This window comes from Oncorhynchus tshawytscha, linkage group LG24 (assembly GCF_018296145.1).
Source record: "Oncorhynchus tshawytscha isolate Ot180627B linkage group LG24, Otsh_v2.0, whole genome shotgun sequence".
Lineage (NCBI taxonomy): Eukaryota > Metazoa > Chordata > Actinopteri > Salmoniformes > Salmonidae > Oncorhynchus > Oncorhynchus tshawytscha.
Window position 1 is genome coordinate 13,942,881 of NC_056452.1, and position 20,350 is coordinate 13,963,230.

General features: G+C 42.7%; 1 pseudogene; it reads left to right on the top strand.

Annotated features, from left to right (window-relative positions):
• The first annotated feature begins 4,097 nt into the window (after positions 1 to 4,097).
• The window catches only part of LOC112223251, a 30,577-nt pseudogene continuing 14,324 nt past the window's right edge, over positions 4,098 to 20,350 (top strand).

The window sequence follows — 20,350 nt, forward strand, 5'->3', positions numbered from 1 at the left end:
GCAATTATTTTATAAAGACTTCATAGTGAGTTTCTAGTTTGATTAAGCTTAGGCTACAATTTATCCTACAATTTCTACAGTTCTGCTTGCCCGTTCTGATTTTAATTTACGCATTTTCGTGGAACACCTTCATTTCATTAATAACGTTTTCGTTTCTCAAAGTCATTGTCACGTGGTTAGTCATACAAATCTGACTTAAAATGATACAAATCAAGAAGTTAAAAGTCAACTAATGCGAGATCATCAGCCTCTACCGTATGGACACATTGTGATCCGTTGGCGGCTAAATATGTTAACTCGTAGCCTATAGGCCAATGCAGTATTGCTTTTTCACACTGAGGATTGGTGATTATGGAGGGGGAGTTTGATGGAAAGATTTTGCAAATAGCTTACTTTGAGAAACTATAGTTTTAATATATTATCATTTGCAATGGATGTTAAAACCTCTTTAAGCTAGGGGACAGTATTTTGATGTTTGGATGAAAAACGTGCCCAAAGTAAACTGCCTATTTCTCGGGCCCAGAAGCTAGAATATGCATATAATTGGCAGATTAGGATAGAAAACAATCTAAAGTTTCCAAAACTGTCAAAAAATTGTCAGTGAGTATAACAGAACTGATATTGCAGGAGAAAACCTGAGGAAAATCCATCCAGGAAGTGCTGTTTTTCTGAAACTACACTTCCATTGCAATCCTCCATTTAAAGGGATATCAACCAGATTCCTTTCCCTATGGCTTCCACAAGGTGTGAACAGTCTTTAGACATAGTTTCAGGCTTTTATTCTGAAAAATGAGCGAGAATGATCACATTGTGTCAGTGGATAGCCAGATGTCTTCAGATTTATGCATGCGCGCGCCTGGAGCGAGACCTTTTCTTTCTCTCTTCTATTGAAAATGCTACCGTCCGGTTGAAATATTATCGATTATTTATTGTATAAACAACCTGAGGATTGATTTAAAAAAAATGTTTGACATGTTTCTACGAACTTTACGGATACTATTTGGAATTTTCGTCTGCCCGTCGTGACCGTATGAGCCTGTGGATTTCTGAACAAAACGAGCTAACCAAATGGAGGTTTTTGGATATAAAGATAATCTTTTTCGAACAAAACAAACATTTATTGTGTAACTGGGAGTCTCGTGAGTGCAAATATACGAAGATCATCAAAGTTAAGCGATTAATTTGATTGGTCACGAAAGTCAGAAAAGCAATCTACTTTGCCTGCTAGCTGTTTGTGATGCTTTGTCTGCTGAGAGCTGTCCTCACATAATCGCATGGTTTGCTTTCACCGTAAAGCCTTTTTGAAATCTGACACACCAGGTGGATTAACAACAAGTTGTGTTTTGGTATATTGCACTTGTGATTTCATGAAAATGAAATATTTTTAGTAATTTAATTTTAATTTGGCGCTATGCAATTCGTTGGATGTTGACAAATTATCCCACTAAAGGGATCTGTGCGCCAAGAGTAAAAAAACAACAACCTCTCCTACATTTCTGTGCAGTGGTGGAAAAAGTACTCAATTGTCATACTTGAGTAAAAGCGAAGATACCTTTTTAATAGAAAATGACTCAAGTAAACATGAGTCGCCCAGTAAAATACTACTTGAGTAAAAGTATTTGCTTTTAAATATACTTAATTATCAAAAGTAAATGTAATTGCTAAAATATACTTAAGTATCAAAAGTACAAATAAAAGTATAGATTGTTTCTTATTCCTTATATTAGGCCAACCAGACAACACAATTCTCTTGTTTTTATTTATTTATTGATAGCCAGGGGCACACTCCAACACTCAGACATAATTTACAAATAAAGCATTTGTGTTTAGTGAGTCCTCCAGATTAGAGGCGGCAGGCATGACCAGGGATGTTCTCTTGATAAGTGTGTGAATTGGACCATTTTCCTGTGCTGCAAGGCATTGAAAATGTAACTAGTACTTTTGGGTGTCAGGGAAAATGTATGGAGTAAAAAGTACATTCATTTTCTTTAGAAATGTGATAAAGTACAAGTTGTCATATATATAAATTGTAAAGTACAGATACTCAAAAAACGTACTTAAGTTGTTCTTCAAAGAATTTTTACTTAAGTACTTTACACCACGCTCCCTCAACGTCATCAGGACAGAGAAACCAGACACATGCTCATTGCTCACATGGCGCACTCCGAACAAAAGACAATGAAAAAATGGACACATCTCGTAAATTATTGTTATGAAATAAGCCAAAACCAAATGTAGCAGGTTGGGAACTCTGCAAACAACGTTTCCACTCTGAGAACGAGAATGGTAAATGACTGTAATTAATATATGCATTGACAGAAATGAATGTGCCCAAAATTGCAGGCTTCCAAAAAAGGTATTGGCCTATAAGCTTGTGATTTGAAACAATCCACAGCTATTTGTTTAAAGAAGCTAATGATCCTTGATTCCTTTGTGGCTAAGTCATGCTTTCTGGTGAAGTATTTGATTTGTTTCTGTATAGAAAGGAGTAATTACACTGTATCGAAAGAACAAAATGTAAACGCAACATGCAACAATTTCAACAATTTTACTCTGTTATATTCATATAAGGAAATCAGTAAATTGAAATAAATTCATTGGGTCCTGATGTATGGACCTTTACTGGCCCAACGCTCTAACCACTAGGCTTTCCGCCCCAGTAGCCATTGAAGGTGAGCATTTTCCCTCTGAAGTCGGTTACAATGCTGAACTGCAGTCAGGTTAAGACCCTGGTGAGGATGACAAGCACCAAGATGAGCTTCCCTGAGATGGTTTCTGACAGTTTGTGCAGAAATGTCTGGGTGGCTGGTCTCAGACGATCCCGCAGGTGAAGAAGCCGCATGTGGAGGTCCAGGGCTGGCGTGTAACCACGCTCCGTAACCACGGTCTGCGGTTGTGAGACCAGTTGGACGTCCTGACAGATTCTCTAAAACGAAGTTGGAAGCGGCTTATGGTAGAGAATTTAATATTCAATTCTCTGGCAACCGCTGTGGTGGATAATCCTTCAGTCAGCATGCCAATTGCACGCTCCCTCAACTTGAAACATCTGTGGCATTGTGTTGTGTGATAACTGCAAATTTTGGAGTGGCCTTTTCTTGTCCCCAGCACAAAGTGCACCTGTGTAATTATTTTGCTGTTGAATCAACTTCTTGATATGCCACACCTGTCAGGTGGATGGATTATCTTGGCATATGAGTGCTTTAACCATATTTAATAACACATGGTAAATAGAAGGTATGTCATCTTTGTCAGATTGCGTCTCTTTATACGCAGAGCCAGGATGAGAAATGGCATAGCGGTGGTTCCAATAGGGAAGCATATGGAAATAAGTGTGCAAAAATGCTACAAACAGAACAAAAATATAAGCGCACGATGTAAAATGTTGGCCCCATGTTTCATGAGCTGAAATAAATCACAGAAATGTTCCATATGCACAACGTATTTCTCTCATATGTTGTGCACAAATTGCTTTACATCCCTGTTAGTGAGCATTTCACCTTCTGCTACCATTTCTGTCAAGCCGTCTTCTTCGCATACAATTTGATGCATATGTTCGATAAATCCACCGTATGCACCACACAGAACGCACTGCAACTGCCTCTTCAATACAATGCTGCAAGGCAAAAGCAGCGTTCCATTAGAAATGAATGTACTTCTGGTGTACCAAAACGCAATGACGCTGTAAGTGTGATGGAGGCGTTGGTTGCTGTTAGCTTCGTCTTGCAACTAAGGGATTCTGTTGGGATACAGAACCAGAATCCCTTAGTTGCGGTCAAATAAGCTAGTTCTTTGTGTGTGCAAGGTGTAACTTATCCAAAATAAACTACTTTTGAACACTTTTTCTGTTTACCGCCAGACTACTTCTGGTTCATGTTCATGCGTTGGATCTGCACTACGAGCTTCATTGAGCATCCGACGCTACATGCATGGGCTAGCATCAAAGTGAGCCAGCAGTGTCACCAGGCACAACTTTGTGGCTACAGTTTCACCAAGACGTACATAATGGAGCTGATCCATCTTATGACATTTTCATATGCTAAAAACTCTTGATTTCCATGTATTGCATGTGTTTGATAATGTGTTTAGCTCTTGTCGGTATGAAGGTGGTCAATTTGAAACAAGCCATACTCCAGGCTTGGAAGGAGCCTAGTCCCATGTGGCTCCCTTTCCACCTCAACCTGGCAGGTCAGCTGACTTGTGTTGATCATCCATGTAAATGTATGCGATGTGGAAAGTAAACAGTTAATTAAAATGATTTCAGGGTATGAAATAAGTCATTTCTTTATTTCCCTATGTTCCAGAGGCTCTTATGGAGCAGGCAATGATTGGCCCTTCTCCCAACCCGCTCATCTTGTCCTACCTAAAGTATGCCATCAGTTCCTGGGTATGGTTGACATTTTGAAACCCATCGTTTATCCTATACATAGCGTCAAAATAGACATATATGATCTGTATTCTTTGGTTGTAGCGATATTAAAGGGTTAATCTTCATATTCTGCACATAGTAGGAAAGGCAGTGTTCAAGATTGGCTACTGTGCTTGATTTATTATGCACAATAATTACAAATGGAAATGTCTTTCCTCAGATGGTGTCTTATTCAAGTGTACTCTTAGCCATCAGTTTGGCCACGTTTTTATATCTTTCTGGCTAATACCAACTGTCTGACCACTACTAGACATGCATACTTTCATCGGCTGACAACTTGTCTGACAAATGCCCCTGTTTGATGATTTCTCCAGGGAGATCTGTGTCAAGTCCCTGTTGTAGATTCTGGACATGTGCTCCCACCGTCTCAGGTGCACATCCTTTCATTAGTCCTTCCTTTAAATTGGGCATTGGTGTTAGCCCTGGAAAAGGTTTATCCTGGCTCTGCGTATAAATAGATGCAACCTGACAAAGATGACATACCTTCTATTCACCATTTGTTATTAAATATGGTTAAAATACTATTCGGTATGAGTCTGCTGCTCGAATAATTTTCTCAGGGCTAAAGAGAGTGAGTGCATTTCTGATGTCAAGTCACCTTTTCATATTGAAAAATAATCTGCAGAATAATCCCAAACCTCAATTTGCATGGTAGTGTGGTTGCTGACAGGCTGTGCCTGGTACTGCGAGAGGCTCGGGGAGCTGGGGCCGGCGGCCGGCACTGAAGCCAGCCATAGGGCCTGCCAGGAGAGGCTAAGGGACCTGGTGAACAGCACCAAGAACAGGGCCCTGGTCCACATCGCATGCCTGGAGAACCAAGGTCAGTCAGCAGCTACGGAATCTTCTAAGGGATTTTCCTATCACTACCTGTGCTTGGCTGTATATTATTGTGATTAAACTGAAATGACAGCAAAATATTAATATTGTTGTTGTAGCATTTGATTGAATGGATTTCATTGGTATTGTTAGAGTTGCGTAAATTTGAATCTGGTATCAGGATAAATATAACAATGAGTCACTGATTTTATACTATGTATTTTTTTATTAGCTAAGTAATAAATGGCAAATGCAACTTTCGTATATACGGGCTCACTGTAATGCCACGCAGGGCAGAACAGAGAACTGACAGGATGTACATAAACAGTTGTTCTTATACTGTGATAGTTCCAACGCGTCTGTTGCCCTGTCTATCACAGTAGAGGCTGGGCGTGGTTTAAACTTGCCCAGCCTATCGCAGGCACTCCCCACCTCTTGGCGCTTCTTGGAGTCCTCCCTCCGTCGATGTATAGATCCTTCCTGTTCTGGTATCACCCCCTAGTTATAACAGTTGCTCAGTTCCTGCTATTGTGTTGTTCAGTATTTTTCCATCTCAGTTAAACCTCGTGATGACCACCCCTCCCTATCACAACTTTGTAAGATACAGCAAGTCACACCATGTGCTCAATATTGTTACATACAAACACAAGGACAAAGCATCTGCTGGGCTGTTATCTACAGTTTTGCAACATGCAGGTCACACCATGTTACTCAGTTCTTGTCACACACAAACAGGCAAGTAGCAAGTAGTTGTTTAATCTCATAATGATGCTCCAGTGCACAAATGCAGACACCTCATACAACCAACATCAGATAATATTTAATCATATGCTAATGGCTATAATGTAAAATACAGAATCCAACAGTATGTTTAACTCCACATCATATCTGAGGGCTTGGCTCCGTCCATTGTATGTGTATTCTTTCAGTTAGTAGGATAAATCTTACTTTGTCTTATACCGATTTTCTGCTTTTCCCCTGATATGTTTTAAAGGCCTCCTAGACCAATGTGGAGCAAGCTTTTCTCAAAGTGACAGAGGGCCTCAGCAGTCTAACCAATCAGACACTGAGAGGCAAGCTGGAAGTGTGTATTTCATTGGTTGAAGAGGTGAGAATGTAGCACTTTTGGAGCAGAAGCCATTGCCTTTGTAAACAATAATTGAAGCCACAATGGCTGTTTTTTAAAAATAATCATCTGACCTATCTTCCCCCTCAGTATTCCTACGATAGTGTTGGAACAGTCCGACCCCCTGCATCACTCATCGTTCCCCTCGGTCCACGCCTTCATCATGCTGGAAGGTACCATGAACCTGACGGGGGAGACTCAGCCACTGGTGAAACAGCTGATGATGATCAAGAGGGTGCAGGTGAGCCTTGATTGGTCTAGAGCACGGTTTTGTAAATATTGGTCGGGACCCAAAGTGGGTCCTGGCCATGTGAGAGGTGGATTTCGAGTAGTGAGAATAAATCTATAATCGCACACTATTTATACTTAATTTGGATCATGGGAGGACAGTCAATTTATAATTTGGGTTCTTGAACTGAAAAGGTATAAGAACCCCTGGTCTAGAGTTAACGTATGCAAAGCATATGCAAGTTTCACTTTAAATTGAGGTAAAATTGTAATTCAGTTTACTTCCTAAATTGAAATGGAATACTGACCCCCCCCCCATTGTGGTGCGTTCCCCTGTGCAGCGTATCCCTGCGCCACTCTTTGTGTTGGAGATCTGAAGACATGTTTCACTGGCCTCATAGTCACCAGAGGGCACTGAAGAGCTGAAGTGGACCGCCTTCACCATCCTCGAGGTACTTCTCACAATGAAGGCCGGATAGTTACAGGATGTGAATGTTTTATTTTCCTTGGAGCCCGTGAACCATCTCTCATATCTAGATCCCCCCCAGGTTCTCCTCAGACTGAAGAACTATCCCCAGGGAGAGATTGTACAGTACAGATATAGTGACTGAGTTATTCTTGACATCATAACAATCAATGGTTATAATGTCTGTTTCAAGTTTATTTACAAGTAAAAAATACATTGGTCATATTACTCAATCACCACTGAATGAAATGAATGTAGGCTAGTGAATACTGCTGGTCTAGTCTCTGTCAATCTGCAGCAGGACTTCATGGACGACGTGAACATTGCCTTTAAATACCCTCTGAAGCTCACACCACTGCTGGACATGGCTGACCAGCAATGCATGTGAGTGATCCAGAACATAAGAAGCATGGTATCATGTTTTATGCCATGGCATTGTTGAATTCTCGTTTCTGATTGGCTTGAAGGGCATGCTAGAGCGTGCATTATTTCCCTATAAAGCACAGTAGAATTCAATGGTTATAGTTATTGCTTACATGTTCCAAGTGTGAGCTGCTTTTGAAAGCAAAAGTCGAATTTCAAACATTGTTGAATTCGATTTTCATAATAGCAAGTTAGGACTTATGGTTTGGTTAGCTAAATAGCAAGTCTGTTTGTTGGTTACCAAAGCAACTAATGTAGCTATCTAGTAAACATGCTAGCTACTTCAGTGGATGTTCAACACATTTCTACCTGTAAATTAACACATCTCTAGTGGCAAATGTGTTAATTTATAGCCATGTAATAAAAGGGATAATCAAGGGAAAGGAGATACCTAGTCAGTTGCTCAAGTTAATGCATTCAACCGAAATGTGTCTTCTGCATTTAACCCAACCCCTCTGAGTCAGAGAGGTGTGGAGGGCTGCCTTAATCAACCTCCATGTCATCGGCGCCTGGGAAGCAGTTGTTGTTGGCAGTTAACTGCCTTGCTCAAGGGCAGAACCTTGCCGGGCTCGGGGGTTCTACCTAGCGACCTTTCAGTTACTGGCCCAACGCTCTTAACCGGTAGGCTATCTCCCCCTTTCACACATTCCTATCACTACCTCACTGTCTGTCTGTCAGTGTATTTTTCTCTCTCTCTCGTGTAACCTTCGGGGTGAGGACAGGGTGTACTTCCCACGGCTGAAGACTGCAGAAAATGCCAACATCCAACCCAGGCCTCATCCTGTGAGCCGAGCCCACCGTCACCAACATCCTCAAGGTCCTCCTTCTCCCCATGCCATCCCTACCTAGCCTTAAAGTCAGCAGGGTCATGATGTTCACCAGGAGGTCCATTGCAAAATGTGTTGCTGCGGTGTGTTTTAATGAACACAACGCTGACTTTTACCCGCTACTATATCCCTGGATTAGTACTGATGATAAGACCGTTAGTTCACCTTGTCATGAAGTCATATCACACTGTCATCACTGTATCTGTCTTCCCCTGTTGTGTTAGACAGTGGACGTAGACCACTCCCAAGTCTCCAGGGGGCTTGCTGGTTGTGCCGTGACACATGCTGTCTGGAAAAAGCCTGGACCCCCTCCTGGCTGCATATCGCGGCCACGGGAAAACTCACATCCTTTGCCCGGATGTTCATCAAGTGAGACAGACATCAACATACTGACATGTATTATATTAAAGTCCATTAGGACAGTTCAATCCACTGTATTGACAGACTCAAATTATGTTACTGTGGAGAGTCTTAAAGATGCAATCTGTAATTTGGTATTGGTTACTCCAGCCCCATTCCTCAGCTTAATAGCAAACCAAGTGGCGGGGCAGCCGTTTTGGTTGAAAAACTAATTACGGATTGTGGCTTTAAAGTCCAAATGGGAATGTCCAAATGATGGAAGAGGAACATAATGTTTGCAGGAGATGATTTATTGATGCTCTGTCTTTGCTCTTCAGGCTGAATGAGTTTCTGAAGCACTTCAGTGGAGAAGGATGTGAGTACATGAGTTAAGAATGTTTCACAGTTCCAGTGTTACTGAGTATGGGACTTTTTGAATGAGATTTTACATTAATGTTGAAGACATGCTGAGTGTGGGAGCTGTTGAAACCAATTTAATATTAACATTGGGCACTATTTGTTCTATCTCGTTGCTGCTAAGACGGCCTCGGTGCGAGCCCTGCTGTTCGACATATCCTTCCTCATGCAGTGTCACGGGTTGCAGACCTATGGATCAGAAGTTGGTCTCACACCTAGTACTAATGCTATCTATCATAGGGATGTAGGTCAGTATTCATAAAGTGTCACAGAGCAGGAGAGCTGATCTAGGATCAGGTCCCTCCTGTCCATGCCAAATAACAATTACACTTATCCTGAAGAGTTTGCATCATTGTCCTGCTCTTTCAGCACAACACCACTAGGTGGCCAACCACCCAATAGCTTTCTGCCTGTGCTGTCTGTGGCACAGCTGCAAGCGGCTTTGCCACATTTATATGATGTGTAGTATGATTCATGTAACATATGTGTCATGGTCAGAACCTGGTCCTCATATAAATGGATGTTATGTCCCCCGCTCCCTATTATTATATGATATGACTCCATGTTGCGACCCCTCAAGGTGATCCTGTCGGACCTCAGCCCCTCAGAGGAGAGCAAGACCCTGAACCCAGACCACCCCTGCTTTAGGATGGAGTTGGGCAAGGTGGAGAGCCTGGTGGCCCTCCTCAACAATGCCACTGAGCTGAAGCTAGTGTGAGTGATATTTCACTCTAGGGTCAGAATCAGACTGGCTTTGTGTTTCTCAGCTGCTGGGTGAAAAAGGAGGAAGGAACAAGCCCATGCTATGGTTAAAATGTTGTTCCCCATGTTCATTTTTTTTGTTTTTTTTTTAATTTATGAGCGTAATTTAAACCAGTGAGTCCTTTCTGCACCTTCTCTTTTCCCTCCTAGAAATCTTGGCATGACTCATTGTTTTCCTGAAGCTGTACTGATTGTTTCGTACCGCTGTGTGTGTCAGTCAAATGAAGTGGCACGAAATCTGCCTCAGCACACCTGCAGCCATCTTGGAGGTGTTGAATGGCATGCTGTATGTGGAGGCCGTGCAGGTGATTCCAGTATTGTGTCATGGTCTATTTTGCTCTCGAAACCATGTCGACAGTTAACCGTTGAACCACAAAAGTGAACTTGCTCTTGCCGTAGTGGAAAATGAGTCATAGCATATGACTGCTGGCATTATGACTTGAGGTTGCATGTGTGCTGTTTTTAGTCCCTTCCTCATTTAAACCATTCATAAAGTTAGGTCATTTGTCGTATGAGTGGCCTGGAAGCATGTTCAGAGTTCACACACAGTCTAGAAGATAACAGACAACATTAAGGGCAAGGTGTGCATCATGGCTATCTGTGCTGTGGCCTGGCTGGTAGCCCATGTGAGGATGCTGGGGCTGGACGAGAAGGAGAAGCCCCAGACCATGATACGTCAGCTCATGATCCCGCTGTATGAGGAGAACACACTGCAGTTCTACAACGAAGGGTACACACACACACACACAGATGGATGCTCGGTACACACACACACACCAGACCCGGGTTCAATACATGTGTATTTGATTATTATTTAAAATTTATTTTCTGTGTGATTGACTATTTTCAAATAATGTGGCCCAAATCAACTACTATTGGAAGTATTTTCGAATAATTTCCGATAAATAAATAGCTTACTATTTGATAGTATTTTCAAATACCATGGTTAAATGCATAGAAGTTCATTTGAGTCAGTCTTTTTGAGTGTTTTCAAATACATGCCAATACTTTCCAAGTGTATTTCTAAATACTTTCCAATATTCAACTACATATTTGTCTATTCAAATAAAACATATCTGAATACTTCAAAATGTACAGTACCTGTTAAAAGTTCAGACACTCAACTTTTTCATTCAAGGGTTTTTCTTTTATTTTGACAATTTTCTACATTGTAGAATAATAGTGAAGACATCAAAACTATGAAATAACACACACGGAATCATGTAGTAACCAGAAAGTGTTAAAACAAATCAAAATATATTCATATTTTAGATTCTTCAAAGTAGCCACCCTTTGCCTTGATGACAGCTTTGCACACTATTGCCAGTCTCTGAACCAGCTTCATGAGGAATGCTTTTCCAACAGTTTTGAAGGAGTTCCTACATATGCTGAGCACTGCTTTTCCTTCACTCTGCGGACCAACTCATCCCAAACCATCTCAATTGGGTTGAGCTCGGGTGATTGTGAAGGCCAGGTCATCTGATGCAGCACTTCATCTCTCCTTTTTCAAATAGCCCTTACACAGCATGCGGAGATCATCCTTTCACCTACTCTGCGTCTCACAAAGACACGGCGGTTGTAACCAAAAATCTCACATTTGGACTCATCAGACCAAAGGACAGATTACCACTATACTAATGTCAATTGCTCGTGTTTCTTGGCACATGCAAGTCTCTTATTCTTATTGGTGTCCTTTAGTAGTGGTTTCTTTGCAGCAATTCAACCACGAAGACCTGATTCACGCAGTCTCCCGAGTGGCGCAGCGGTCTAAGGCACTGCATCTCAGTGCTAGAGGTGTCTCTACAGACCCTGGTTCGATTCCAGGCTGTGTCACAACCGGCCGTGATTGGGAATCCCATAGGGTGGCGCACAATTGCCACGTCGTCGACCGGGTTAGGGTTTGGCCAGGGTAGGCGGTCATTGTAAATTATAATTTGTTCTTAACTGACTTGCCTACTTAAATAAAAATAAAAAAGTATCCTCTGAACAGTTGATGTTGAGATGTGTCTGTTACTTGAACTCTATGAAGCATTTATTTGGGCTGCAATCTGAGGTGTAGTTAACTCTAATGAACTTATCCTCTGCAGCAGAGGTAACTCTGGGTCTTCTTTTCCTGTGGCGGTCCTCATGAGAGCCAGTTTCATCAAAACAGTTCAAAGCTTTAGCTCTGTATGGATGTTGCCTGTAATCGATGGCTTCTGGTTGGGGTATGTACGCACGGTAACTGTGTGATGTGATGCAGATACTGGGATGAAGATGTTGTCAATGCGCTAGTTAATGAAGCTGGTGACTGTGGTAAACTGCTTAATGTTTCAAATGAATCCCGGAACATATTCCAGTCTGCTAGCAAAACAGTCCTGTAGTGTAGCATCCGCTTCATCGGACCACTTCCGTATTGAGCGCGTCACCAGTTCTTTTTGAGATTTTGCTTGGAAGTGATTTGCCAAATGGAGGGTGAGGGAGGGCCTTGTAAAGAGTAATCTAGAGTTTTGTCACCTCTCATTGCACAGTTTTCTACTGTGTTATTGACTTGTTAATTGTTTATTCCATGTGTAACTCTGTGTTGTCTGCTCACACTGCTATGCTTTATCTTGGCCAGGTCGCAGTTGTAAATGAGAACTTGTTCTCAACTAGCCTACCTGGTTAAATAAAGGTGAAATAAAAAATAAATAAATAAACAGGTGACGTGCTGCCTCTCGTTCTTCAGGTCGGCAAACAGCTGGAAGAAGTAGTGCGGGTCCGTTTTCATCTGGAGCATGTTGCCACTCATCAGGTTGAGGAGGGACAGGCAGCGGTCCCAGGAGATCTCCCTGACGGTCTACACCAGGAAGGGTCTCAGTGGGTAGGAAGTCTCGTTACAGGAGTAAGTCCGGTAGAAGCAGGTGATCACAACGTCCTGCAGCTGGTGCTCTGTTGCCACCTCCAAGGAGACCACCTTGCGACAAAGCATTAAGACAAAAACCACGTTGGCCGGGGCGAGGGTGCTCTGGTTCCCCCAGCCATGGCCAAGCAGGAAGCGGTCCACACTCTGCAGCCACAGTCCTGGGTCATTGGGACAGGTTCTGGAGCCGGGAGCAGTGCTTGCACAGGAACTAACCCAGGCAACACAGTGGCTCGCCAGTGGAGGCCTGGACCATCACCCTCTTGGGTGTGTCAGGGCCACAAAGTGGGAGCCTTCTTGACCTGCGAGGAGGTGTTGTCAGAGCCCTTTACTAGGTCTGGGGTGCTCTGATCCTGGGTGAGAGTGGACAGGTTGGTGCATGACTGTGGCTTCTCCAGATTCTCGTTGTTGAGGTGGATCATGTTGTTTTGGTTGTTCTAGTTAGGCAGCACCTTCTTGGAGCACTTTTTCCACTTGATCTTGAGCGAGCGGCGCTGCATCTGTTCTTGTCTTTGGTGTTGTTGCTGTACTGAACTGCCATGTCGTGCCCCACTACATTTTCCCACTTATTCAACACCGTTGTGCATCGACATTAGGTTTATGTGTGTTCGTAAATGTGAGAAATATAATACAATTGATTTGTTCCTGTCTTGGCTAAGTAAATGACTTCTGTGTGGCTGCTAGTGCTAGCAAGCCTATTGTGTTGCATTTCAGTCTACAGTGTATGAATAACGTGTTTGCTGATGGGTTTTGCATTGATCTACAGTACCAGTCAAAAGTTTGGACACACCTACTCATTCCAGGGTTTTTCTTTAAAACTATGAAATAACACACATGGAATCATGTAGCAACCAAAAAAAGTGTTAAAACAAATATATTTTAGATTATAGATTTTTCAAAATAGCCACCCTTTGCCTTGATGACAGCTTTGCACACTCTTGGCATTGTCTCAACCAGCTTCATGAGGTAGTCACCTGGAATGCATTTCAATTAACAGATGTGCCTTGTTAAAATGTAATTTGTGGAATTTCTTTCCTTAATACGTTTGAGTCGATCAGTTGTGTTGTGAGGGGTGGTATACAGACGATAGCCCTATTTGGTAAAATACCAAGTCCATAGTATGGCAAGAAAAGCTCAAATAAGCAAAGAGAAACGACAGTCCATCATTTCAACCTCCGTAGAATCGGTCCCCCCCCGATTAACATGTTTTTTTTCTTTAGAATGTTTTACCAGTGTGACGACCCTCCCACTCTGTCTGACAAATTATTTATCTTTGCTCTTGTTTTCCTTAATAGAATGTAAGTAGGCGGAGCTGGGAGGGTCATCAGCAACATGGGACACACCTGGGTCCTGGTGTGTCCCAGGATAAATGCACCACTTCCCCATTCATTGAGGAGACTCTCTCCATGTAGACACAGATTTTGGTTGTGGCATTTTTAGTGTCTGTTTGCGTTGGCACCTTTCAACACCCCTCATTATCATTTATGCACGCAACCACTCACTTACACTACTGATTACTGACACACATGTCATTGTTAATTGTATTTAGTTTACTTAAGGAATAACAAAATATATTTATTAACTTATCTCCATGTTGTCTCCCTTTTTTGTTACGAACTTTGAGCTGGTTCGTGACACCAGATCTAATGTGATGTATTTTCCAACATTAATTTCACATTTCCACAAGCTTCAGTGTTTCCTTTCAATTGGTATCAAGAATATGCATATTCTTGCTTCAGGTCCTGAGCTACAGGCAGTTAGATTTGGGTATGTCATTTTAGGCAAATTTTAAAAAGTGTCCGTTCCTTATTAAGACATGACGGTCAGTCAATCTGGAAAACGGGAACAAAAAGTTTCAAGTGAGGTTGCAAAAACCATCAAGCGCTATGATGAATTGACTATGATGAAACCATCACAGGAAAGGAAGACCCAGAGTTACCTCTGCTGCAGAGGATAAGTTCATTCGTTACCAGCCTCAGAAAATGAAGCCCAAATAAATGCTTCATGGAGTTCAAGTAACACACATCTCAACTGTTCAGAGGAGACTGCATAAATCAGGCCTTCGTTGTTGAATTGCTGCAAAGAAACCATTACTAAAGTACACCAATAAGAAGACTTGCTTGGGCTAAAAAACACCAGGAATGGACATTTAGACTGGTGGAAATCTTCAAGGCACACTTAACCAGCATGGCTACCACAGCATTCTGCAGCGATACTCCATCCCATCTGGCTTGCGCTTAGTGGGACTATCATTTATTTTTCAACAGGACAATGACTCAACACACTTTCAGGCTGTGTAAGGGATATTTGACCAAGAAGGAGCAGGATGGAGTGCTGCATCAGATGACCTAGCCTCCACAATCACCCGACCTCAATCCAATTGAGATGGTTTGGGATGAGTTTGACCGCAGAAAGAAGGAAAAGTGACCAACAAGTGCTCAACGTATGTGGGAACTCTTTAAAGACTGTTGGAAAAGCATTCCGGGTGAAGCTAGTCCGGAGAATGTTCAAGAATGTGTGCAAAGGGTGGCTACTTTGAAGAATTTAAAATTATTTTTGGATTTTAACACTTCTGGTTACTACATAATTCCATATGTGCTATTTAATAGTGTTGTCTTCGCTGTTATTCTACAATGTAGAAAATAGTCAAAAATAAAGAAGAAACCTTGAATGAGTAGATGTCAACCTTTGACTGGTACTGTATGTCCCAGAATGTCTGTGGAAACTGCTTCTGGTGCACATTGTTTACTCCCTCTATTTGAAATGGGAGGGGGAAATAGAAAACAGTTCATGTCTCAAGCTCACTGGAGGGATAAATGCACTACAAACATAAATTGCCCTTTTCATGTAAAGCTCAACATGCAAAACTTTATTGATACGACATGGCGCTGGAGAACAAGGCTGACGTTTGATGTATTCCTAACCAATTGTCTTTTTTTTTGTCTTTGCGTTTATCTTATTTTGTACATAATGTTGCTGCTACCATCTCTTATGACCGAAAATAACTTCTGTGCATCAGAAATGCGATTACTCACCACGGACTGGCAGATCCCTTTTTTTCCTTTTAACGAGTCCGACGAGCCCGACTTGAGTTTTTTACTGCTTCCCCAGGAACAGGCCCAGATCCCCATCATTTGTGTGAAGAGAAGGCAGAGAAAAAGGGGCCAGAGGGCGAGCTGCCTTCTGAAAATTTGTAGGCGATTGTATAAACCCCACTTCCTTCCATTCTGCTAGCAAATGTGCAATCTTTGGAAAATAAAATTGATGACCTACACGGAAGATTAAACTACCAACGTGACATTCAAAACTAATCTCATATGCTTCAGGGAGTCGTGGCTGAACAGAACAGTGGCATCTGGTAAGACAAAGGGCGGCGGACTATGTATTTTTGAAAATAACAGCTGGTGCACGATATCTAAGGAAGTCTCAAGGTTTTGCTCACCTGAGGTAGAGTATCTCATGATAAGCTGTTGACCACATTATCTACCGAGAGAGAATTTCATCAGTATTTTTCATAGCTGTCTACATACCACCACAGACTGATACTGGCACTAAGACATCACTAAATGAGCTGTATTCCACCATAAGCAAACAAAACGCTCACCCAGGCGGCGCTCCTAGTAGCCGGGGACTTTAATGCAGGGAGCTTAAATCCGTTTTACCAAATTTCTATCAGCATATTAAATGTGCAACCAGAGGGGAAAAAACAATGGACCACCTTTTACTCTTATTATTCTATCCTCCTGATTCCTGCTTACAAGCAAAAGCAGGAAGCACCAGTGACTCCATCAATAAAAAAAGTGGTCAGATGAAGCAGATGCTAAGCTACAGGACTGTTTTACAGCACAGACTGGAATATGTTCCCGGAGTACACCACATCAGTCATTGGCTTCATCAATAAGTGCATCGATGACGTCGTCCCCACCTTGACTTTACGTACATACCCCAACCAGAAGCCATGGATTACACGCAACATCCGCACTGAGCTAAAGGCTAGAGCTGCCGCTTTCAAGGAGTGGGACTCTAACCCGGAAGCTTATAAAAAATCTTACGAACCATCAAGCAGGCAAAGCGTCAGTTTGGGATTAAGATCGAATTGTACTACACTGGCTCTGACACTCGTCGGATGTGTCAGCGCTTGCAAAGCATTGCAGACTACAAAGGGAAGCACAGCCGAGAGCTGCACAGTAACATGAGCCTACCAGACGAGCTAAACAACTTCTATGCTCGCTTCGAGGAAAATAACACTGAAACATGCATGAGAGTACCAACTGTTCCGGGAAACTGTGTGATCACGCTCTCTGCAGCCGATGTAAGACCTTTAAACAGGTCAACATTCACTAAGCCGCAGGGCCAGATGGATTACCAGGACGTGTACTGCAATCATGCGCTGACCAACTGGCAAGTGTCTTCACTGACATTTTCAACCTCTCCCTGTCTGAGTCTGTAATACCAACATGTTTCAAGCAGACCCCCATAGTGCCTGTCCCCAAGAACACTAAGGTAACCTGTCTAAATGACTACCGACCCATAGCACTCACGTCTGTAGCCATGAAGTGCTTTGAAAGGTTAGTCATGGCTCACATCAACACCATTATCCCAGAAACCCTAGACCCACTCCAATTTCCATACCGCTCTAACAGATCCACAGATGATGCAATCTCAATTACACTCCACACTGCCCTTTCCCATCTGGACAAAAGGAACACCTATGTGAAAATGCTATTCATTGACTAGAGCTCAGCGTTCAACACCATAGTGCCACAAAGCTCATCAATAAGTTAAGGACCCTGGGACTAAACACCTCCCTCTGCAACTGGATCCGGGACTTCATGATGGGCCGCCACCAGGTGGTAAGGGTAGGTAACAACACATCCGCCACGCTGATCCCCAACACGGGCTCCTCAGGGGTGCGAGCTCAGTCCCCTCCTGTACTCACTGTTCATTCATGACTGCATGGTCCAAGCACACCAAGACAGTTGTGAAGAGAGCATGACAAAACCTATTCCCCCTCAGGAGACTGAAAATATTTGGCATGGGTCCTCAGATCCTCAAAAGGTTCTACAGCTGCACCATCGAGAGCATCCTGACTGGTTGCATCACTGCCTGGCATGGCAACTGCTTGGCCTCCGACCGCAAGGCACTACAGAGGTACTGGGCCGTACGCACTACCATCACTGGGGCCAAGCTTCCTGCCATCCAGGACCTCTACACCAGGCTGTGTCAGAGGAAGGCCCTAAAAATTGTCAAAGTTTCCAGCCACCATAGTTATAGACTGTTCTCTCTGCTACTTCACGGCAAGTGGTACCGGAACACCAAGTCTAGGTCCAAGAGGCTTCTAAACAGTTTCTACATCCAAGCCATTAAACTCCTGAAAATCTGATAAAATGGCTACCCAGTCTATTTGCATTGCCCCCCCACCCCCCTTTTACACCACTGCTACTCGCTGTTGTTATCATCTAAGCCTAGTCACTTTAATAACTCTACCTACATGTACATATTACCTCAACTAACCGGTGTCCCCGCACATTGACTCTGTACCGATACCCCCCCTGTGTATAGTCTCACTATTGTTATTTGTTAGTTATTGTTATTTTGTTATTTTACTGCTGCTCTTTAATTACTTGTTAATTTTATTTCTTAATCGTTTATTTTAAAACTGTGTTCTTGGTTAGGGGCTTGTAAGTAAGCGTTTCACTGACCACCTGTTGTATTCGGCATATGTGACTAATAACATTTGATAACACAATCGCATTGTGTCCACATATGCCGCGTTCATGTGCTAGTCGTAACTAGGAAACTCTGAAATTTTAAACTTGCTAACTGGTTGTAGTTATACACGTGACACATTCAGCAAGTCTGACATTTCAGAGTTTCAGTCTAGCATGTGAACGAGGCATAAAACCACCAAAAGACGCAGCCTAATTGTAAACAAAGCCACTTGTCTGAAGCACCAGCAGCTCAATGCGCTGTTTATTTTTATTTTTTTATTAAAAACCATTTGTACTGGGATGGTCTATCCTTGCATGTAAAAAAAGTCACATGGATATAGATTGTTTTTATTTTGACCAAGCGTTTTTAAATGGCCTACACTTTTCCCCCCAAAATTAACTCTGCAAGAAAAGAAACATCCTCTCACTGTCAACTGTGTTTATTTTTTGCAAACTTAACACGTGTAAATATTTGTATGAACATAACAAGATTCAACAACGGAGACAAAAACTGAACAAGTTCCATAGACATGTGACTAACAGAAATGGAATAATGTGTCCCTGAACAAAGGGGGTTCAAAAGTAAGTCAGTATCTGGTGTGGCCACCAGCTGCATTAAGTACTGCAGTGCATCTCCTCATGGACTGCACCAGATTTGCCAGTTATTGCTGTGAGATGTCACCCCACTCTTTTTGCGGGTGATGTCTGGTGAGGACCTGCCTTACTACAGGCCTACAAGTCCTCAGTCCAGCCTCTCTCAGCCTATTGCGGACAGTCTGAGCACTGATGGAGGGATTGCGCGTTCCTGGTGTAACTCGGGCAGTTGTTGCCATTCTGTACCTGTCCCACAGATGTGATGTTCGGATGTACCGATCCTGTGCAGGTGTTGTTACATCTGGTCTGCCACTGTGAGGACGATCAGCTGTCCGTCTTGTCTCCCTGTAGCGCCGTCTTAGGCGTCTCACAGTACGGACATTGCAATTTATTGCCCTGGCCTCATCTGCAGTCCTCAGGCAACATGCCTGAGGCACTTTCATGCAGATGAGCAGGGACCCTGGGCATCTTTTCTTTTGGTGTTTTTCAGAGTCAGTAGAAAGGCCTCTTTAGTGTCCTAGGTTTTCATAACTGCGACCTTAATTGCCTACCGTCTGTAAGCTGTTAGTGTCTTAACGACCATTCCACAAGTGCATGTTCATTAATTGTTTGTGGTTCATTTGAAAAAGCATGGGAAACAGTGTTTAAACCCTTTACAATGAAGATCTGTGAAGTTATTTGGATTTTTACGAATTATCTTTGAAAGTCAGGGTCCTGAAAAAGGGACATTTTTCGTTTAGTCATTAAAGTATTCTTTTTTTAAAATAAATTATTTGAATGTGTGTCTGTCTCTGTGTGTATTTACTCTTACTGTATATCATTTAGGGTATGTATCAATCCATTTCTCATTCCTACTTCCTATGTGTCTCAGGAGCTGCTGAAGGAGACTCGCCAGGAGTGGGCCAACCGGGTGGTGCAGCTGCTTTACAGCATTTTCTGCCTGGACACCCAGCAGATCACCTTCACCCTGCTGGGCCACACCCTGCTCACAGACTCTGCCTACTGGCACAGCCTGGCAGACCCGCCCAGCAAGGCCCTGGCCAAGTAAGACTGAGTCCTCCGAGTCTAGTTTCTCGGATTCTCAATGACAATGCTATGATAATGTGCCATGTGCTAGCTAAGTCATATGGGCTTGCTATCTGGCTTAATAGGTGACTGTAGGGGACAGTTTCCAGAACACAGATTAAACCTAGTCTTGGCCAAAAAAACACTTTCAATTGAGATTCCCCATTTAGTCCAGGGCTAGGCTTAATCTGTGCCTGGGAAGCCGGCCCTAGTTAAACATGGTCCCTGTACAGCAGGGTTCCCCATCTGAGCGTCTGCTCAACTCCAAT